At 39.9% G+C, this 24,201-nt stretch overlaps 1 protein-coding gene across 1 annotated transcript in view; it reads right to left on the reverse strand.

Moving 5' to 3' along the window:
- TBL1XR1 (TBL1X/Y related 1) overlaps positions 1 to 24,201 on the reverse strand; it is a 110,712-nt gene that overhangs the window by 22,827 nt on the left and 63,684 nt on the right. The gene's annotated exons all lie outside the window — the stretch shown is intronic.

The following is a 24,201-nucleotide window of genomic DNA, read 5'->3' on the forward strand; positions in this document are numbered from 1 at the left end:
TCCCTGGCAGCATAGGCAATGGATTCATTTTAAAATGCAAATAAGTCTGCAGGAGTCATTAAAAAGTCATTTGTCTCACCACAAAATAAAGGTCAGTAAATTAAATATTGAAGAGCCGGATTCTCATATGATGCAAGTTGGTATGGATTGGGGAACTCTCTGCCCAATACAAGTACTAAAAAAGGCCTCATTTCACAGGTTTTAAAAAATTGTCAAGTAAGTTTCATTGAATCTACATTACTGCCATGGAACACATATTTTGTAACATGGGTCTCTCTCTGCCTGGTTAACACAGACCAAGAACTTGTTTTTACATTGGCATCCAGGCAGGTTCTCACTTCTACGTTCTTATCTACTCCAATTTTCAGGTAGTCCTGCTCTAGTGAAAAGACACAGAACAGTATGAGCTACAACATGGTGTGTGTTCAAACAATCCCAGCTAATCCCACTAAAGATTAGAAAATATCTCGGCCATACCTTTTGGCTTTGCAAAAGAAATTCTTCACATTAGAAACAAACTTTAAATAGTCCAGTTTTAGTAACACTTCCCTAGGCTTTCAACCAGTGCCTCAAAAGTATTGGTGGGATATATATATATATATATATATATATATATATTTACACACACAATTTTTTCTTGATTTTAGTAGTGGCAAATATTTAGCAAGACAAATAATGTATCAAACGATAATACTTTTGATAATAAATTTGGAAAATATGAGGCAACAACAGTCTTTAAGACACGAAGAGACAGAATACAGTATTTTTTCTAACTCAAAGTCTCATTTTTCAGAGCATTCCCATGATGTCTGAATATCTGAAAACTCTGACCTTACCAAGCAAACAAGTGAAAATGTCAGCTTCCAAAATGTGTTATGAAACAATGTCCACCTCCTGTTCCTGTTATCTGTCCAGCACTTTTCATCAGCAAACCTCCCCAAGGTTTCTACCCAGCTGACCACCACCATTGTTTTCTCCTATGGAACTGGAGTCTGAGAAGGCAAGTGACTTTCCTACTGTTATTTGACAAAGTTTGACCTGGGATCTGGCGTAAAAATGTACTAGAGAACGGATTTTCCTGCATTGTTCAAAATGAAAAGTTCTTGCTACATGGCTGCATGGTCAGGCCACTTACCACTGCTGCTCCAGTGGGAAAGTGGTGAATACAACAGAAAGAAACAGCTACAAGGTTATGACTGGCATTGTCAGGCTGCCATGTGTATTCTCCTTGGGCATCTTTTCCTAGCAAGAGCTCCCAAGGTACCAGGAGAAAACGACCACACTGTTTTTCTCATCACCTAACTCTGAGTTTTATCAGTCAACTGCAGCTGAAGTGGACAGTGGGAACAGCCCTCCAGGATGTGACTTTCCCACAAGTCCCATCATGCTGGGAAGACAAGACCCAATTAAATCCCTCAACAAGGGGAGAAACTAAAGGATGAACTTGGGTATGAAAAGGAATTTATTTGCCTGAAACCACACATGGACATCCCCAAACCTGCCCCAGGTATGTGGTCACCCAGCTCACAGCCATGCTGCAAGGGAGATGGCTTTAGCTTCTTAAGGGGAAAAAAAATTGCTGTTCTACTTAAGTCTTTCTCATTTCTAAAGGAAAAAGCTGTCCCAAGACAATGACTTCTAGTATGTGCAACACGACTGGTAAAGGAAGGTACACATTGATACCAACCCTACCCCACCCCTCCACAGCCCCAGCCACACCTTGGGTACAAGACATCCCCACCAAACTCCAGTACATACTTTGAGGACTTGTTTACTGAGCAGGATGTAAAATGAATGGCATTTTAGCCATTTCATGCATTAGCCAACAATTCCACCATGTGCAGCACCAAGCACTCATTTTATTCAGCTATGTTTTGTTGCCATACGTGGAGCAAATTATTTTTATTTCAGAGTGTTTTTAACAGAAAAATGCTGTAGGAAGAGGAACAAGATTTTCCTTCAGAGAAGAAGGCAATTAACTTTAAAGAGACTCATAAAGAAGGTGGTTTTTTTACATTATGTACACATACACAAATGGCAGTATTTGTTTCGTGGGTCTGTCACAGATTTTCAAAATCTTGCTGCATCACCAAAAACGACAGATCAAACCGCAGAAATCTGATGAAAGTGCTATTTGTCACGCAGAGAGGTCCTGAATTATTTATATAAAGTGGGTTCCCCTCTCAAGGCAGAACCGTGCCACATCAATTCCCCTGTTATGTAGCTGGGTACCTGAAGAAGAAAAAAAAAAAAAAAAAAAAAAAAAAAAAAAATTTAAAATCCCCCAGAACCCTAGTCTGTCAGAAGTGTTCTTCACCCCGCCCCGAATGAAAGGAGCTGGTTTTCCCGAGGCTGGTTCGAGGGCTCTGCCGAAGAGGCTTCGGCGAGGGGAGCCGTGCCCGCCGCCCCGCCCGGCCATCGGGAGGGGGCACTGCCGCACCAGCGGCGGCCAACGCAAAACACAAGAAAAAACTCCAAAAAACACACGGGTTGCCTGAGCCGGGGGCCTGACGCTGGAAAGGTTCCAGTGTTTGACCCAAATCCTGCTCTGTGCGTGTTTTCAGCGCTCGTTTATGTTTTCTGGAAGGTCTTTCCCGTGTTTCCCCCGTGCCAGGCAGAGCCTGGGCACGAGTGTCCCACGGCAAGTGACACGATAGAAGTGAGAGCCGTGAGCAGCACCAAATCACCTCCCTTCCAACACAAAGCAAAACGTCACGAGAAAGAGAAAATACGCTAGAAAAGGATACAATAATTATTTCCCTTTGATACATTCCGAATTTACACCAGGCTTACGCTGCCAACCCTCAAATTGTTTGACAATGGACCCATGCAGGGACACATGTACCCCATATCCTAAAAAAGTTACTTCATCAATGCTGGCTAATTCCCCTCAAATTCACTATTTCCACAAGCAATCCACTACTATTTTGTGGACTTTAATAGACATTAATATTGATCTTCATTTTACATGCAGAAATTAAATCACCAAAGAGACACACAAAAATGAGGCAAAAATAAGTTAGCAAGTAATTCCTAGCAGCCTTAGATTTGCAGGCTAATTTGCAAAGGGACCATTAAAAATATCTTAAAATATTTTCAGCTTTATGTCCCAAACCCATTCTAAAAATGTGATGAGATCCTTAAGGCCCTCTTTTTTCCTTGCCCTTAAGAACATTTCAGGTCTTCTTCAAAACATTCTGTGCAGTTACAAAGTATGATGCACCCACAATGCTGTTTTAGATCCAATTATGCTTTTAAAGGAAATCTCTCCCACTTGCCTCTACTTTTGTTTTGCACCCTGGAGCAGGCACAACGCATGTGAAGCAGATTCCTCACTGGTAAAACCAGAATTAAATAAATTAATGAAATACCCCGTGACAGGTTAAAAAAAAAAAAAAAAAAAAAAAGAATGGGCAGAGATCTTACAAATGATGCCCAAGTTGCTCATGGGACCACACCAGGATCAATACTCCCTGCCCAAAAGAAATTCCATTTCAGCAGGCCTCTTCCCAGGTTTTATTTCCCTTCCCAGAGGATGGGCCCGTGGTTTGTAACACCACTGCTCAGTTAGAGTCAGAACAACATCCAGGTATTCCAGATAATTTTTAATGCTGTTAAAGAAAGTCCCTAAAGTCCCAAAATTTATCAGGTATACCACACATCAGCCATAAAAGCCAACAATCTATAGAGATGCTGTCCTTGCAATTCACTCAATAACAGCAGGAGCAGACAAGACACACACCTGTGTTTAGACAAACTGACCCACTCATTCCATGCCAGCAATCACCCAGAAATTCCTTTTGTTTTCAAAGGAAACGAGGTTCCTTAGCCCAGAGACAACAGCAGCTCTGGCTTTGCCCCCAGCCCAGCAGAAGCGTGTCTGTGTTTCACACAGGGCAGGTCTCGCCCCTGCACCTCTGTCCCTTGAGGACCACTCACACTAGAATTCACAACTAAAATCCATTGAAGAGCAGATCAAATTCCACTCTCACCAACACCAGATCTGCTGTCTGATCAGTGCCCAGTGGTGCAAACCTGGCTGTGTTTCTGACAAATCATTATTCCACTCCACATGCTTGTGCTAGCTCTGTACTCCTTGTCCAGGCTCGTGCCAAATGCTGGAGAACAGATGCTGCCCGATATGGCTCCTGGCCTAACAGGGTTTTTTTTTGGTTTTTTGGTTCTTTAGGGGCTTTTTTTCAGATAAACCTGAACTGGCAGAGAAAGTTTATACATCAGATTATTACTGGGTATCTCTTAATCACCATTTGATAATGTATACTGGAGTTACACTACAATTAAGAGTTATTGTATCATCAAATAACAGCCTAAGAAAGGGATATTTCTGCAGTTGTAGGCAGGCTTGCACACATTCCCAATAGGTAGGATAAGAGGAAAACCTGTCAGGCTGTTGTGAATAATAATTCCCCAAAAATACACTAATCATTAGTTTGATACCAAACACGATATGTTAAAGGGAGCAGCTAATGCTCTAGATAGCTTAATGTTCAGACATAAACAGACTGCCACATTTATTCATGGAAAACAGAAGTCTGGCTACAGAAACAATAAATCCCCTACAACAGAAATATTGCCATTAGAGTTTTTATTTTTTCCTCTTTTGCAAGAAATCCAGATAAATATTTTGCTAGCATATGTGCACGTAGACATTTTATCAATTATTGCTTAAGAGCCTTTCTTGTTTTTAATGGCCACGATAATTAAAATAAAAAGAGCAAAGGGTGCTGTTTCAATCCAGCCACTTAGACCTGGCAAACTCCTGCATGTGTGAGGTTTCAGCAGGATTTCTTTCAGATACCAAAGCCACCATAGGGTACAGAACTGGAGATTTAAACCACAAATCACTGTTCCTTGTGGCTGCTGTTCTACTAAAGCTTTCTCCAAACGCTCTTCCCTGAGACATGGTTGGGCCCATTCCCAATGGCTGATGAAATTCCCAAGTTTACATCCAAAGACGAGTTCTGCACAGCCCTTTAGAAATGCTTTATAAAGGAAAACTCAGAAAATTAATTAGTGGTTCCTTTCTATCAAGCATGCAGTCTACAACTCGCGTTGTACATCCTTTCGTGTAAGTATTAGATTTACTTTTTTATTAAATTTCAATCAAAATGAAGATTTTGTCACACTCTTAAAAGAAAAAAAAAGGTTGACTTTTCTTCAAGTGTACCAACTACTTGCTCTAAACACTCCTTTTTGCTCTTTCGCATCTTCACTTGAGTGATGGGGGCCAACATTGTATAGGGCACAGTACAGCTGAACCCTTAGTGAAGTTTTCCTACTATCTGATGATCTGCAGTTAGGAATTCTAACATTTTGAATTTAAGAAACAAATAAACAACATTTTTTTTTAACTTAAATGCCCCAGTGTTTTCTGTAATATCTCAAAATAGTGTTCTCATTTTCTGCAATTTTACCTGTGCCTCTAAATTGCTATTAGCTAAATGCCCTTTTGTTTAAGATTTAATAATATGTCAGATGTGCACTTGCATTAAAATTATCTGTAATTCTATCCTATGAACCTTCTTACTGATTTCTCGTATCATCAGGCATTGCTAGTTTTCCTTCTAGTAATTTAAACCAAGAGATGCTTCTCATGTTTATTGTTTAACTTTATTGCTTTGCTTTTAACCTCAGGAATACAGCTTAATTTCTGAACACTAAAAAAAATAACTTTTCCTTTCCTCATCTGAATGGCCTTCCTTAGCTCAGGCAATAAATATTTGTATTCTGTACTTCAGATTTTGTGACCTAATTTATGGCAACAGTCTCTGCCTTTCCATGTGTCCTAGCCAATTTGAGAGTATGAAGAATACAAGATGACAAAGCCAGTCTGAAATGTTCTGAAGAAAAAGAATTACAATCCTGAAAGGGAGAAAAAAATAAAAAACAACCAAAACCCACAACAAAACACAAAACCACCCAAAACCTTGGCTAAAAGTAAGTTACTGTCTACTTATCAGAAAAATGCAGCCCAGTCCTGAGTACAATTACAAAATACGCTGCAGATGGAGCCCATTTGTTGATTTTGCCTAGAGCAAAGTAGTATTTAATTACTGGGCTCTGAATCTCCTCCCCAAAGTCACATGCTGTGTGACCCAGGAGGCTGGAATTCCGGATGTTACAGCACAGACACAAGGGACAGCAGATCCAGTGTTGTATTTCCACAGCAATGGCTGCAAAGCTGCAAGCTTCTGTGAGTTCTGGAGTTGAAAATACATCTTCCTGGACAGCTATAGGGCACCTTGCAGTGATTCTTGGCAGCTACGCTTTGTAAATCCCTAGGCTGACCAAAGACACAGGGATATTTCTGGTATTGACACTTTATTCAACACTTTGTGTTCCTAAACCTTTTTTCCTTTCATTATTACAATGCAACACCAGAAGAAATTATGTTTGGGAAAGATTTTTCTCCTTATTTCCTGTCTCAGAACAGGAAAGGCATATTGTTTATTAGTATTTTAAAGACTTTTCAACTCTCTGGGTAACAATGAACGTAGACAGAGATGGACTAAAGGATCTCCAGAGGTCCTTTTCAACACCAATCATTCTGTCATATCTCCTGCATGAGAATTATAACCTTGTTGAAACTGAGCTAGTCCTGACACATCCTTCTGCAGATGCAAATATGATCCTTTATAACTTGAAAGCCAAACTCAGCTCCTCAGAACATGTACTAAAACCTCCAGCAGTAAGTCCTGCCTCATTTTTGATTACTTCATTAAAGCCACCCCTCCATGACTTCCCACAAAATCCCAAGCCCAAGCATCTTGTTTAGTGAAGGATTTTTAATCACAGAGCTCAGACTCCCTGATGGAGACAAACTGGGATTAAATGAAAACTGTCCAGACATAGTAGTTCAAAGATTAAACCACTACCCTCTTTCAATATTTAAATAATTATCAGAACACGACAGGAAATATAGCTAAACATGATTAAACGCTCCTTGATCAATTGTCTAATCCAGACCAAAGGCATTTTTAGAAAAGAAGAACCTGTGGCTTCATGGGATGACCTTCAGGGTTATACTGTCCTGCCCACCCACAAGCTGGACAGATGATTATGGCAGCAAAACTGGAAATGTGGCATTTGTAAAACTGATTAGAAAGTGACTGGTGCTGATTGATGACCAGAATTAGCAGAATCACCTGAGGGAGCACTAGTGTAGGTTTGGCCAGTATGGATTACTTCAAGATGACCTGCAAGGTCCAAATTCCAGGCTCTGTGTGCTAAATATATCTCTGTAATGGAGTGGGAAGCACCAGACAAATGCTTGGCATTCCTCCAGGGAGAGACATCTGTCCATCTGTCCCTCAAAAGGGAAAATCATCTTATTAGAGGGGCATCTCAGGAGCAGTGGTAACACCAAACAAGCTCTGCAGCTTCCATTCCTAGGCCATTAGAAGGATGTCCCTATAGACAGAGTTACAGTCCTTCAGGAGTACCTAATTCCAACAAATAAAGACTTCTGCAATCAAACTTTTAGACCCTATCTCAAGAAGGCTTTGTGAAATTGTTCAATGGCTTTACTCGGTGCTAAAATAGCTGCCTGCTAATGCTGCCTGGATCTAGACACAGAACAGCTGCTGAAATCAAGTCCAAGAAAGGTGAAAACTGGGAAAAGCCTTTTCTGCAACATTGTTTAAAATCTTCTATAGGCTTTTTTTTGGCATGCACCTGGTTTTAAGTATGCAACTATATGACTGCTGATCTCCTGTGCCGCATTAAAGCCTTTGCAAGAAATTAATTATGGATGAATGTGGGAGCACACCCATTAAACCTCGCTTGGATCAAACTGTGTAAAAAATTCTGAGAAAATAACAGATTGAGAAGAGCCCTTGAGTCAGTCAAAAATGAGCCCTGTCAAGGGCTTCTGCTGAGACTAAGGTGGGGAGAGGCAAGGTCCATAAATGCTTTTCTATTTGTGAACACCATCACTGAAAATAAATACAACTCCTGTGGTTCAATCTTTTTTGACAAGAACTTGTAGAAATTAACAGTTAAATAGGGTTAAAAATCTCCATACTGTGCTAAGTTTCTGTTCTCACTTATTTTCACTGCTAGAAAACCCACTAAACATGGCCTGTAAGTCTGATCAGGAACATTCCATTTTTTCCAATATGTTCTTCCTGATGTTCCCACAATAGATCATTCAGGGCTCTAAGGGATTGTGTCAATTGAATTGAATGATGCGGTCGCCTGCTGGTACATAAATGCAAAAGCAAAGCTGAGGGGGTTTATTTTCAAAACAGGAGACATTGATCCTGTGACAATGTTCCATTACCCTGACTTTATTTCTATTAGAGACAGTGATTACATCTACATCAATTGCTTGAGCTGATGGATACTGGTGCACTAACAGTGACATGGTTTTTCACTAGGCTGCTACTGGATGCTGATGGCTTACAAAACAAGCCTCATTCTCCAACTAATGCTACTTATTTCTCCATGGAAAACCACTAAAGTTTGGGCAGACTTTTGTAATTAGTCAGTTCTCAGCTGTCTGTGGTTTTTTTGGGGGGTTGTGTGTTCTGTAAATCTTATTGTGGAATGGTGATTAGTGACTGTATAGCCTGGAATGGATTCTATTTGTTATGATTAAAATATTTACATTGCTACCTGCTGGTAATAAAACAGCAGATGTAGTTTCCAGAAGCAGCTGTGGGAAGGTATTTTTGCACTCCTACAACAGCAGCCCTATCCTGACTGAGGATTTTTTCATGTGGCTGTATGGGCTCCTCTTCCCTATTCATGCAGTGTCACCCTTTTGCAGCTTCTGCCCACTGCTCTTGCTATCTTTCCCAAGCTGGTGATCCATCTTCCAGCTTTCATCTCTTGATCTGACATTTGATCTCAAGCCTGTGGTCACACATTTGCCCTGGTTTTCACCTCCTCACTGTGCACTGCTACACATACTCTGCACTCCTAAGCCCATCTCTCCATCTGCTCTCCAGAGCATTCATCTGTACCTCCTTCAGTCACTCCTTTTTCTATCTCCTTCTTTCATTACTTTTCCATTACAACACAAGTTGCAAATATTTTGCATATATGAATTCTATTGGCTGAAAAAAAATTAAATTCAGCATCAACAACAGTGTTTTCTTGTCCAAGTAAACCCTGTTCATTTTATTTGTCCTTGTTTGTTTAGCCTGGTGCCCTGAGTGATGTCCTGAGCTGCCTGCAGGAGAAAAGGCCTTTGTCTGAGGCACTTCAGTGTATTTACCAGAATGGGTTCCCTCACTCTTGATAAGGAAGTCTTTTTAATGTTGCCATAACAACAAGAATTCGAGGTGATTGGGAGTGACACCCAGCACAGCACTGCTCTGAGCTCCCAGCACCTGAGCAGGTGCACAAACTGGGACCAGAGCAGGTCTGCCAGAGCCAACCAGCATCTCCTCCCAGTGCCTAGGACGTGTTAGCTGGGCACCTCCTTGCTCAGGTCCATTTCAGACTGCACATCTAGAATTTCTGCACAGCCAACAGCTAAATAAAAAGACTCCAAATTGTGCTCTGTGCTGTCACTGGGGACCTGCAAGGCTGAGCCTGCAGGGATCCAAGCAGCCCTTGCCTGGCACTTCTAAGAGCAGTGAATTCTGCTGGAGGCCAAATTTGGAAACACTCATTGGTGACCACTCCTGCCTCATGGTGTTGGAATAGGCTTTTTTTGCAAAACACTGTATTTTTGGGTTTTATTGAGGTTCGGGTTTAGTAAGGTTATCATTACTTGGGTAATTACACTAAATTTCTTCAGGTCTTTGGGGACTGGCTCCTCTTTCCTAGTGAACAACCAAATTAAAACCAAAACCCAAACAATGCAGTCTGGGTACATGAACATGACCTTTTCCAACAAAGGATCCACCCCCTCATTTACCCTGTCCCTCATGTCTGAGCCTGAACACTCTCAACTCAGCTTTTTAAACACAAAATTATTTTCAAGGGCAGGCATTATTTTCAGCATAAGAAGTTGACAGAACTACTCCATAAATAATACTGAACATGTAAATGGAGCAGGAGAAGCATTTTCTGGAGTGGAAGGATACTCAGTGTCTGTGGGCATCTTTCCTGACCCCTACATTATTTTGGAAAAGATCAGGGATTATCAGGCACAGTACAGCTTTAGCAGTGTTAAGGATACAAACATATGAAAAAGAGAAAGGCAGTAAAGAGATGCTCAGTGCACAGAGCAGGTCGGTCTTGAAGACGCTTTGTTACATTCTAAACACAAATAAACCCAGCTTAATTTCCCCATTGTTAAGCCTAGTCTTCTATGTCTTTCCCATGAGAAAAGAAGTTTTGGAATTATGTACTCTGGCAGAATCTAGTTTGGGAATAAATAATTTTTCTGAAATTCCTTTGTGATGCATAAAAGCTGCCAATTCTTTTCCTGAGGCAGATGTCTTGTTGAACAGTAACAGCTCTGAGTCCTGGGTTTCTGAAAAATTAAGGATGAAACACAAAACCCCTGTGAGGGAATACTGTAATGGGGTGAAAAAGAAAAAAAATCCAACCTAACAACCCCACAGGATATAGAGAAGATGTTTTAGTTACAATTTATTGAAATTTCAAGTCAAGAAAATATGAACTGTTAACAAGGAAAGAGAATTTCCAGCTTTAGTGGCCATTAATCACAGAATCAGCTCAAGAACAGCTACATCAGAACCTGCTCCTTACTGAAAAAGAGCTCAGATTTCTTTATCTGTTTTTAAATTTGGGATGAAGAAAAAGAAGAGCATGCCCTTTGGACAGGGAAAACAATTAATTAGTTATACTAACAATGCAGGGGTTTATTGTGGATTTAAAAAAAAAAACAAACAACTCTTGAATACCTCTGACTTCTTAGGACAAGGTCAGTATTACTCATGAGCTGTGGATTAATGGCAAACAGACAGATTGGCACTTGTGAACATTAACAGCAGAAATACACTGCACTTCAAACAAGCTCTTTTCCATTTACCCAGATATTAAACATGCTAAAAATCTAATGCAGTTGGCCAGCAGAATTTCATCTCAAGAGATTTAAAGACGTGTAACTCACAACTGACTGCAGCATTATGCATGAATGGAGTTCTAAAGAAAGCTTAAGAAAGTTTACCCTCAGATTAAAAACTCAACTCTTTGCTTTGCCCAAGCAGTTTCACATCCACCTCTGTTCACTAAAGCAGCCTGAAATGAGCCTGTGGGGATCTGCAGGTAAATTACCACTTTGAGTGCAGGATCTTGAAAAAAGCAGAAACCCCCCTCACCAGTTTTTGCAAAACCAAAAGTCATAGATAATGTGTTTCTGCAATTGGTCACATGAATGCAAAACCAGAATATGTGTGAATCTCCATGAGCTGTGTCTACTCCCACACTCCTGCACTATCCCTGCCCTCCTGGTTGCTAATCTGCAAAAAATGCCTCCTTTCCTCATACTACTCCACCAATGCCACCTACAACACCATCTTACTCTTAAATAAAACCAAAACCAACACCAGTATTGAAATGTGAAAACCACAGCTCTGAGTCTTTAAGAAGCCATCTTAGAGCTACAGCACATTTTTGTACAGGAGTAATCAAACTGCAGTGTCTGAGGACAAAACACAGAAACTGGTTACCAGTGTAAACACTCTCAGGTGCAAAAGGGCAGTATGAAACCGTCTTCACCTAGGTTTTTTTCTTAATAATAAAAGATCAATTAGCAGGGAAAATATTAAATCAGATATTCCTCATTTAAAAATATACTAATTAAAACTAATTCAACACTTACAAATTTATTTCAGAAAGGGGCCTATGAAGTGGATTAGAAACCAACTGTATGCACTTTGGCAACTAAAGATTTAATTTCAGGTGAACTTTGAAGTTAGGCAGCTAAATTTTCTAGAAGCACCTAGATCACTTAAGGTGCCATATCGGAATTATTTCTAACAAAGAACAGGATGCGAAGTTCTTGCTTTTTGTAGCTACTTCCTACCAAGACTCATCTCTCAAAAGCCATGAAAGAAATTAAGAAACAAACATTGTCTGACAAACATTACTTTTGGTATTCAGAGAGGCAAAGCTCTTCTTTATTTGCTACACTTTTATCAAATGTTACGGAAGGGGTTTAATACCCATGATCTGAGCCCTGGTACATGCTCTGGGCAGGGCCACTCAGGATCACGAGCGACTGCAGCTGCAGACAGCACTGATTCACTGTCCTAGGCAGTGACACAGCATCACCACCGTACTCATCCTGTTTTCCATTTGCAACCAAAAATACCGGGAATGTGAGACCAATGTAAAAATTCCCCTTTCTTCTTCCACTGCTCTGTATGCCAGTCTGCAGTACTGGTGTGACCTATCACGAAGCAACAGAGGAATAAAGCAACAGCTACCCCAGCAATATCTCGAGCTGCTGAGGCAGCCGGGGAGGAGCAGGGAGCTCCCCAGACAGCTCTGGCAAAGGTGGCCACAGGTGGGGCAGGGACTCAGTCACAAGGGCACAGTGCTGCTTTACTTTTACAGAATGAAACACCGGGCGTTCCTGGGCCACCATTCTGTCATCACGGTCCCTTGAGGGCTGTCACTGCCTCCTGCACAGGGCTCAGGGTGACAGCCAAGGGACAGAGGGGCAGGGCAGCGACCCCAGTGCAGTCCCACTGTGAGACTGGACACCACGAGACCCTGGTGGAGCTCTGACAGAAACACCTCACTCCCAGGAACTCTGCAACATGGGACAGATTGTTTTTCAAGCCTGCAAGTGTCTATTCCCTTAATTTATACAATTTTCAGTTTCTGCTACAGGAACCACCCTCAGTGCAGACATTCCATCTCTGCATCTCTACGTCTTGCTCTGTGCCATACCTCAAATCTGACTGTGGAGGTTTTCATGAGCAAAACCTCTACTGTCTAGGTATTAGTGCTGTATATTTTGGCAGAAACATCTCCATCTATATTAGCTGTACCCAAAGTTCAACAAGAAGTTGTACTGATTTTTCCCTTCAAGCATATATATATTTGATGAAGAACTCACTCATGCCTCCAAAAGTTGTCTAAACATTAAGCTGATCTCCCTTCTGCCTTCAGCATCTGCTTTTATTTTCTGTCAAAATGAAGCTGTTCCAAGGGTCTTTTGACAGAATATTAAGAATAGAGTGTATGTTGAGGTGATATGCCTATAATACATGGGAAAGGCACATGACAATATCAGTGTCATCAGCCTCCTTGACCAGATTTTCCATACCTTGCAATATACCTTTCTTTTTTTATTTTTTTTTTCTCACTGGGAGCTGTTCCAATACCTGAATCATCAAGAGAATCTTTTCTTTTACAGGAAGCCCTGAAAAAACAAAAACAAGCTTCTTTCCTTGCCTGTAGAAATTGGAATATTTTGCCTAACTCAAATTATCCCACACTAAGGACAACTTTGAATAAGTGCCAAGTTCTGATACTTCATCGGTGCTTAAGTCTAAAGGCATATTTATACTACTGTAAAGGAAAAATTCCCAGAGATTGGATGATTGTGTCTGCCATAACACAGTCCCAGACAGCTCCTACACATTGCAAAGTCACCTGCATCTCTAGAAGTAATTGCATTGTTGATCTTAGAAGATTAAAGCAGCATACCAAATGTTCCTCTTGCTAATTTGGCACTCTACAGAAGGTCTAACTGGTAAAAAGAGCCTGAACACACCTGTAGAAGAATATATAATGACATTCAAAAAATACATTTAAAAGCTGTTTAAAAAAAAACAATACTATTTTGCTTTTCTGTACAGCACATGGGATATAAAAAAGCTATACTAAAGCAGCCTGTGGTATATAAAGTTATGGTTTTGTGAAGGAATCATCCTCCCAAGCTGTATGCAAAAACCTGCCTGAGTGCCTGTACCCACACATAAAAACCTTAAAATTTAAAGCTTTTGGCTTTGTACAGTAGAAGCAGGAGAGTGAGTCTACTGCAGAAACTCTTATCAAATGGGCTGAAAGTCACAAGGGATCCAATTAAGATAAAAAGTTCAAACCCAGGACATTTCCTCTTCTTTCTGACTGCTCAGGCCAACATCAGACATCTGTTCTCACTAATTTTTTAATTAATCCCCTTTGAAGCAAACTATTCAAAACCTGACAATACCTCATCTGTCCGATAAGGACCCCCCTCCAGCAGAAGGTGCTATTTGGAATTAAAATGCTCCTGCACTGATGCAGTTGGAAACACAACCATAGCTTTGTGTAGAAAAAGCAGTTTTGCTGAGTCAAGCTAAAACATTAGCAGAGATGGAAATACAGCCTGCCTTGTAACTGCAGGCCACTATTACACAGGCAGCTGCACTGAAATGGTCTGCAGCTTGTCCCACAAGTGACCTCTACTCTGCTTTTTTACAGAATTAACCAATCACATCAACTGCTTCTGCTAGTACAGAGCCAAACTAATTAGACAGGATGTATTTTCACAAAAAGAAACTCACTATCTTTGGTTATCTTTACCTCACCTCAAACAGATTCTGTACATGTAAAATTCTGCTCACCCATTTCCAGTAATGGGAGCATTATTTGAAAATAAAGAGATGACAGAGAGGAAGAAATCCATGACCTCTCCAGATGACATTATACTTTAATAAGTACTGCACAAATTGCTCACAATATTTTGAAAAATTTTCAGTTATTTCTCAGACTCCAAAGAGCTCCCATCATCTTTCTTTCCTTACAATATTTATAAAGCTATGATGTTTTTACTTTGCAGAATTGCCATTTAACATTCTTGAGTGATGCTACTCAAACCTTCCCACAGCCATTTCTCTCCTGTAAATCTGAAAGCCCATTTTCTGCCACTTCAAGACCTAGAAACTCTAAAGTAAGCCTACATGCATAAGTGGTGCATGCTCAAGGCATTATGGACTTACAGGACTGGAAATCACCCACTGTGAGTAGTACCACGCCCAATTATTTTAGATAAACCAACCCAATGCAATGGCAAAAGGGAAAATGGCTTCAGTCTTAATATTCACTCAACTATTCCAACACCTTTTGCATCCTTCATTTATCAGTCCACAGACTTCTCAAGCAAGGACACCCCTCTCTCTCCTCAGTATTTCCAACACATAAAGACCTTATTTGTTTCTTAGCTTGACCAGAAAATCCCACTGAAAAGTTCTAGTGGACCCCACCTTGTTTTTAGAAAGTACACACAGATACAGATCAATCCAGAAGAATATTTAAACATATTCCAGCCCCACTGCCTTCAACTGCTTAAGTGATGTGTTGGAGCAGAGCCAGTACAACACTACCCTGCAAGGCCACAAAGAACATCAGCAATATCCTTCTCTACCTTGTGGGGGTCTACTGGCAAGGTGAAGTTTGTTATAACAAATTCCCTGTCTTTGAGTGCCCTCTAATGACCTAAGCACACAAAGAGAGACTGCCAAAAATTTTAAGGGATTGTGAATTGAAAAAAAAAAAAGGGGGGTGGGGGGCTGCTGGGGAAAGAAAAAGACATCTGCTACACCCACAAAACATGTGTTAAATTATGGTATATCTTAAAAATTCTACAGATACAAATGTGGTCTCAGTTATCTCCTGCTGAAAGAACAAATGCTCAGTTGTGCTCTTGCACAATACTAGAACATGGCTGCTGGTGGCCTGGTGCACAAGGAATTTTCCCTTTCTAAGAATAAGCAAAGGTAATCTCATCTCCCTTGTAACTCTAGCCATGGAGAAGAGATAAGAAAATATATTTAAGGAAAGTTTCCAAATTAATAGAAATGATACAGGGATTGCAGTTACGTACATTTAAAGAAAACAGCTGCAAAATCATGACTGTACATCACATTTAAGAAGACACTAGTAACAGCACACGGGCTGGATATTTGCCCTCTGAAACAAACACTTGTATTTTCTTTTAGGAAGACAAGACTTAAGCACTTGAAAAAAAAATACTATAATCAAAATACAGTAATTTTTCACCCTTTTTAAAGAACTGATACACACCAAGGCAACAGTGACTCCACACTTCAAGGAGACAATACAGGTTTTACAATGTGTTTTGACAGAAACTCTATTTATTAATATTTCCATACTGTAACTTGATGTGTTATAACTCTCAACAGAATGAATACAGATTTACACATGAGACACTAACAGCTCCAAAAGGAGCTTTTAAAGACCACTGAATAAAAGAACACTTAATGTAAGGATTCAGTGCAGAAATTGACACCTAACAAACACTGTAAATGCATGTAATACTAAATTTTACCAAACTACAGTCCACTTTTATGACAAAGAAATAGATAAATCATTGAGTGTCCTTACCAGAACTACTCTCTGAAACCCCACAAAATTGTGATGTGGCAGCAGTACAGCCCTTGGTATTACACCACCTGTAACACAAACCATATTATGATAGTTTCTATCAATATTTATTTTAAAGGATGAAAAAAGGATAAAAGCCATTTTTCTACCAGTCTTTTTACTGAAAAATAAAAGCAACATTCAGTTTCCTACTGATAACAATATATGCTTAATTAAGAAAATAAACAAACAAAAATTAGAGACCGTGATTATTTACAAGGAATTTATTTAAAAAACAAATTACAGTCAGTTTCAACTCTATCCCCTTCTCACTCTTTTAGTTGAAAGCAAATCCCCACTACAGAACAGCGCATTATCTTCAAAGGAATTTCTGTTCTTTTGTCTGTCCATATTGACAAAGGGGAAGTTTATGAGACTCCAGAATAAGTTTACAAAGGGCTAAGGACTGATGCAATAGATATTGTGGTGTTAACCATACACACTAAAATGATTCAATAGGAAGATAAAAACTAAGCAACACAAGGCCATGATCAAACCATCCAGTGTTTTCAAGTGACCACTAGGAGCTGAGTTGCACTCCAACAAATTATAAAGAGCGGGTTACATGAATAATCCTTAAAATACCCTCATGAAGTTTATTTCTACAGGTGAATTCAAAATTTAAACAGTCCCTAGGAATACATTATGCACCTGTGATCAGAATAATTAGTGATCCTGTATTTTTGTAACATGTTCCTACCACCAATATTCATTACCGATTAAATCATTAGAAAGTGATCTAATGTAAACTAAGGGATTAAGGAGAAGATTTGAAGGCAGAAGCACAGGAACACTGGGCACAAGGAGAGAATCCACATGTCAAAAAATGCTGTTTGAAGCAGGATGCACTCAGTATAAAACAGCTAACTCTGCCCTCTGGAAGAGGATCTGGAAAAGAACAAACAAGTTTCTAAGTACTGAACTCCAGATACAAAGGCTCACAAAATGCACTACAAATAACATTAAAACTTCTCAAGCACCACCTTAATACTAGGATTAGAACCAAGGAAGGCAACACATGCCTTAAAACAGGACTTAGCATTTCTGGCTTTCTGTCATCCTAAAAGTGACCACTGACCTCCAAGAAACCCTCTGCTATTTAGTCTGTTGCTAAGCTCCATAAAATTTGAAAATGTTTTTTCCTCTTTTGATTGGGGAACTACAGGGTATTTCGGTCAGCAATCATCTTCCATGTTTAAATTCTCAAGAGAATCAAATAAACTTCTCCTCCTTCCCCCCTGAAAAGCCACCAACACCCAAATGGACAATAATCTCCAAAACCATTTTACCCCCACCCTGGACTGGAAAAGTGTCCTGGTCCTCCCTGTAACACTGACAGTAGTTCACAAGAACTAAGTGAAAAGCTCTTGACCCTCTATTAGTGTAATTTTAATTCTCTGCTAGGGTATTATGTACTGCTTTGATCATTTCTACAAACCTAACTGTATATGCCAACTGCATTGCTAAAATTTAATTTGGAAAAAATAATAAGAAGCAAAGTTTAAACAGCTTATAAAATTTTAACTCCAAGTGCAAAGGGTCATTAAAAGGGGATGTTGATCCTGCGGGTTGAACAAACAAGACAGAGCAGTAAGTTTCAACTTTTATGCTTTGAACCTTGTACACTTCATGTTTACATTAAGGATTTTTCATTCATTTGGAACAAACTCTGCTCAAGTAAATAACTGAAATTGCCCCCAAAATAATGCCAAACAAGAGAAAGGACCCAGAGGCCCTACAGGAGAGCAGAGAACCACCACACCCTCAACAGAAGCTGCTTTAAGAGGAATTCCTTCCCTCTCCACAGTTCCCCAGAGAGCACACACAGAAAACACAAAACACATTGAACACCAGAAACTCAGCAGTGCATTATCCTCTCTGCAACAGCAGAAACCTGCTCACAGAAACCTCAGCCATGGCATGGCTCAGAGAACAGCAAGAATTAAGTGCATGGCCTAACTGAACAGGGCTTTTAGGAATGACTAAGCAACACAAGTAATTTTTCAGATGGATCCTGATAGTCAGCTACTTTTGCAGGCACTTGCAGCTCATAAAACAACCATCAGAGAATCCTCTAAATTATATTTTTGACCCGTTTCAAGTTAATAAATAAGAGTAAAAAATCATTGCACGTGCTGCAGAGACAAATTACTGAAAGACTATATATTTATTTTTTAAAATGTATGTTAGTGATGTGAATAGAATTTGTGGCAAAAAACCCTTCACATACAGCGAAGAATGTAGGATAAAAACTTCACATTGAATTATATTTCTACCAAGTGATATGATGAAATGAAGTACATCTCTGGGTGCTCACCTATAATCACAGGGCATAATTTCCCTTTCTATAACTACTCTTCAGCTGTGCACTGCTTCATAGTTAGCTACTTAGTATATTATTTTTCTTTCTTACAAGATGTCTATACATGTGTATTTCAGAAATCTGAAGAGAATCAAACTGTAAACCTACAGTCTCATTACAGAAAAACAAAAGCTGAACAAGAGAGGAAAGAGTAAAGAAATTTTCCAGCCTCAGGGAGAGGTCTAGAACAGAAAACATTGCAAAAATGTGCAGGGTTTTGAGAACCCAACATTTTACGTGATGCTAACAGGCAAGCTTAACAACTGTGTCTGTTACTAAAATGCTCACACTCCATAAGAATTTGTGCATCGTGAGCATGAAATCTTTCCCTCTGCAGCTTAAAAATAGCTATGCATTTAAAAACCATCTGTAAAAATAGACATATACTTCCCCACTGCAAAATTAATGAGAGAGCAGGAATTTCATCTCACTACCACCAATACGTGCGATGATGCCACACGTAAACACATTGCACTTGTTTTGGCACTGGAGAGCAACAGAAGTGGTAAATTTAAAAAGATTCTGTGAAAATGTCACTTTCTTGAAGATGATGATTAATACCAGTGAAGGTGGAGGATGGGCACCCAAGAAGGCCATGCTGGATTAAGCTGCCACTAGAGCGTGCTCCTCGATCAGCACAGAGCCCATTGACCCATTCCACTGGTGGGGCTTCTTCCACAACATTTTTTGGTTTTTATTATCTTCCATTTTGTTTAAACAAAATCCCTACTGCCGTTAGATTGGGACTTAAGTCTCAATTTTTAAATTAAAAAAAAAAAGGTAAAAATTTTAAAAAGGTTTTTTTATTTTTCCCAACAAACAAACAAACAAGTAATTTTTCTTTTATTTGTTTAAATTACTGATTAGGGATTTGCTTCTTTTGATTTTAAATCATATGTATCTAGAGAAAACAAGACAAAAAAGTAAACTATGTGGTCATGAAAAATACTGATGTGCATTTTATAAATTGAATGAGGCCCATCAGGGAGAGAGGAATTATCCACTTTTAGGAAGTATTGTTTACTGCTGTCTTCCCACTAGAGCACCTGTTAATAATATTTGATGTTGTTTTCTTTCTGTGTGACGAGTATGACTATAAATGAGATATTTGATCTGCTCACTACAACTTATTCCCTCTAATGCCTCTATTTCAAAGCCCATCCAACCAACAAATGACACCAGCCTCAAGGCAATGTCCCAAGTGAATGTGCATCTTTGCTTCTCTTCCTTATCCAGTGTCATTTCCATAATTCATCCTCTTAACGATTTACAAAGTGCAGAGGATATTTTCAGAGTACATCAATGGTACTCAAAAAGTCTTAGAGCTGACTGACTGCCAAGGGCACATGAAGGAAGCAAGAAGTATGTACAACTATTTTGGAAACAAGATCTTGAAATTCTCATTCTATTTGACAGATATTCCAATTTTTTGGCCTGATCGTAATGCACACTACTTGGCTGAAAGCATTTAAGTTTTATAAGGCTATGCTTATTGAAAATATCAAACACAGAAATCATTTTTACAAAACTGGAAGGCAGAAGTATTTAATTTTTAAAGACTGCCTCCAATAGTACTGTTTCATGACTGGTGTTGCAAATATTGCAGCCACTATTTTGCACACTCATTAAAAATGATGTCCAGAGCTTGCAGCTCTTTAAAAAAAACCAAACAAACAAACAAACAAAAAATAAACAACTCAAAAGCACTGTAAAGCTAGCCATCACTCTCATTCCTGAAAATCCTCCATTTTGCTATTTTAGAAGTTGGTAAAAAAACTTTTTTTTTCTTTTTTCCCTTTTCTCTCTTGCTACTCTACTCAATCTCTAGCAGCTTTATTTTACGCCATCACCCAACATCACTGTCAGCACTCAGAGCAGAAGGCTGCTCTGTACTTCGTGCCTGCCTCTGAATTCATGACCAGAGATTCACCCTCACCATGCACAGAAAACGAGCAGCCTTCATCTTTCCATTTACCCCCATTAAGTCAGTGCCATCATGTTCTCCCAGGAGAAAAGTGCAAGAGCTGAAACACCGCGAGCGACAGCAGCCAAGGACACTCAGAAATAAGGTCTGCCCCTGCTGCTGCTGGGCTGTGAAAATGAAAGCTCCAAACTGCAGGGCAGTGACTGTGTACTGCTGGAGTCTCAGCTCCTGTGGAACACATACCTCAAACTGGGCTTTAATTTGCTTGGAAATGCATGTAAAAAATAGTGGGGCTTGGTCTTAAACTGGACCAAAAGCAGGTTTGTATCATAACTATGTCATAGCTGACTAAAGTCCATATCACTAAAATAGAGAGTTGCCAGCATTGATACAAATGTCACTTGGCAGCCATAGTGGTTCTCAAACCTGCAGCTGGAACATAGCTCAGGACAGAAAAGTGTAAAAAAGCTATTGACTGAATAGCCAGATTGCTAGAATGTAGATTTTGCTTTGTTTTCTAGTGTTGTATTAACACCTTACTCCAGGGAACAACAGGTTCTTGGATTTCAGAGATCCAGTTGATTTGGTACATGGAGTTACCGTATCGATGGCTCTTGCACTCTGCCAGGAGACTTGAGGTAAATTCTTGGCTCAGGTTTGCAGTGAAAATAAACAGGCAGCATTAATCCAGTCACCACTGATCCATAAATTACAATTAACCCACCCAAATCTTAGCTCTGAAAGTGTCAGCCCAAAAGATTGTGACCATGTCTAGTAAAAAGAAGGTGCCTGACAAAGTCTTAAATGTACCTCTTGTAACCTGTCTCTCATCTACTCACAGAGAAAATCATCTTGGGACAGATGGACTCACAAAGTCAATGGAACAACTCAAACCAGACCTACGCGTGCCCGCGGTCCTGCTCTGTGGAAAAGATTTTGACAAGAAAACAAGAATCTATTTTTTTTCAATTTTGCAAGCGTTGCAGCTGTGTATTGCTTAATAATTTAGTTTATTAAAGGCAACAACTGTCAAAGCTATACAAACTAATCTGTTGTGCAGCAATTTTACATTATTGGAATCTTGTTATAATCTGACTAACGCACACAATCGCGTTCTAACCATGCCTATAATTGGGTTCTTGGCTCCACAGGCCTAAAGACAGTAATCCAAAACATCTTCCAATTACTCTGAAAAATATGCATGTTTGTGGGAAGCTACATTACTTAATTTTCAGACTCAATGGGCCTTTAATAATATGAGAAGGAGGAGAAAAATATTTGCAGAAGGACATTTATTTGTGGTGCAACTTAAAAAATTGTGTGTTTGTGTAAGAAAACAGCACCTCAAAACCTAGGAACACCAAAGCAGCACTAGCAAGATACTTATGGAACATAAGACAAACTAAAACAAAACCAGTCAAAAATCCATTCAGATGGAAGACTGTATTCCAAGTCTATACATCCAAATCAAACAAGGATCCCAGCCATTCAAAAAGTCCATACTTCAAAACTCATGTGTGTGTGGGAGTCACTCATGAACTTTACTTGTTTACTTTCAATGCATGAACTGTCTATTGTTCCTGCTCACAACCCTTCACAGGGCAGAAGTGAAGTTTCTGGAATTTACTGGTGGATCAGAAGCAGCTCAAGACACAAGAACCTTGCACAAGAACCATTGCTTCATACTCCCAGGGTCTGACAGACACTTCCAGTGCACTACCAGGACTGACAGGTAATTTTTTAGATGCCTGAAGTGTTGTGACCCGCTATATTATTTGACAAACATGGTTTACAATTTTTAATACAAAAGGTTAGCAAGTAAATAGTACAAAGGAAGCAGGATTGCCTAGGTGCAGATACACTTTTAACAGAGGAGAAAACACTGAAGTTGCCACAGAATCTTTTAGGTCGGAAAAGATCTCAGATCATCAAGTCCAACCTACAACCTAACACCATGTCAACACATGAAACACAAGAGAATTTTTTCAAATTTTAAAGTATTAAGAGGTGTTTTTTTTCTTGCTAGAGAGTAACAAAACATCTATACATCTTGGCAGATTAAGACTGCACCTTGTGATGGGTTCTCATTATTACATGAAAATCAACAGGACTATATAAAATACTGCCTGCAATAAGCATATACATAGAGAAAAGATTCACTGAGTCACAGGGAACTGAAAATAAAAAACACGTACTGTCATGCAAGAAGAGTCATAAAAAATACACAGGGACAAAATCTTCAAAACAACCCCCTGACAGTCACTTCCAACATGCCTCAGACTGCCTCTGAAATTAGAGAAATCAAACTTCACGCGTCCTGCAGAGTTTAAATGTGTGTCTGATTTACCCCCACACACAGCCCCCAGCACCAGCACACATGAGTGCATTACTGGTGTCAGCTCTGTCCTCTGAGCTGGACAAACACTGCCAGCTGCATTTTATCAATGGACAACAACCTCGAGCACTTCTTGTGGCCTGGACCCCAAGCAATGCCTGAAGCACCAACCCCCCAGCTGAGATACCTGCATCTGTGACTCAAGATTTTAGGGATTCATTCTCTGCCCAGAACTGCCCTCTGCACAGCAAAGTATGTAAGAGCCAAGGAAAAAAAACTACCACCCCCTCCCCCCCCCCCCCCCCCAAAAAAAAATACAACAACCTAAACAAACAAACAAAAACACTCTGAAATTGCAATCTCTGGATGTTGGTAAAAAATGGAAGGAGGAAACTTGCTCCAAGAGATCTGTCTATCCACAGCTGCTTGTTTCACAACAGTGACACTGAACTGTGCTGGAACACAAGAGACACAGCTTTGGGGAGACCAAATACAGAAGAGCTCAGCACCTTTGGAAAAGCACAGAAGCTAAAAGCCCCACACAATGGGGCTGTCATCCATCACCAATGCAATAAGCCAAGAGCTGCAACCCCCACACAGCCTCTGCAGGGCAGGGTATTGAAGGGCAAAATGCTGCATCTGCTTGTAATTACACATTTGCTGCTCATAGGGGCTTTTCCTCACACCTGCACCAAATGCTGAGAAGACCTTGATGCAGAAGATGCAGCTTGTGGTTGAAAGGAGTGTGGTTGCTTCCACTAAAAGCTGAGTTCCACAGGTAACTGCAGCAGGGTTTTAATCCAACAGGAAACACTTTCTAGGACACAGCTTAAACCTCCTAGGACGGTAGCTAAATAAGTAACGCAAACTCTAGAGATAGTGGGAAGCAATTCTTGTTCCCTGTGAGTTGAGCACTCACAGCAAAGTTATTCACACAAGAGGGATGAGATGCAAAGACAACACAAACAAATTCCATAGCTAACAGCCAAAGCCCAGATACCACAGCACTGCTCTGTGGAGTTTGGTGGAACACATTTAAAAATGTTTGGCTATGTGACAAAACAGATTTTAAAATGTCAGGCATATACAAAGTACAATGAATCTCACACAGTATTCCTTCCAATACAATTAAGGATTCACTAAAAGGACAAGTATCACACATGCTTATCAATTTTCAGAGGAATGTGAGTGTGAGAGAGAAGGCAGGAGACAGGGGGAATAGGTAGATAAATTCAACCCTATATTGAAGTTTGTCCC

The sequence above is a fragment of the Cinclus cinclus genome, chromosome 10 (assembly GCF_963662255.1).
Source record: "Cinclus cinclus chromosome 10, bCinCin1.1, whole genome shotgun sequence".
Classification (NCBI taxonomy): Eukaryota; Metazoa; Chordata; class Aves; order Passeriformes; family Cinclidae; genus Cinclus; species Cinclus cinclus.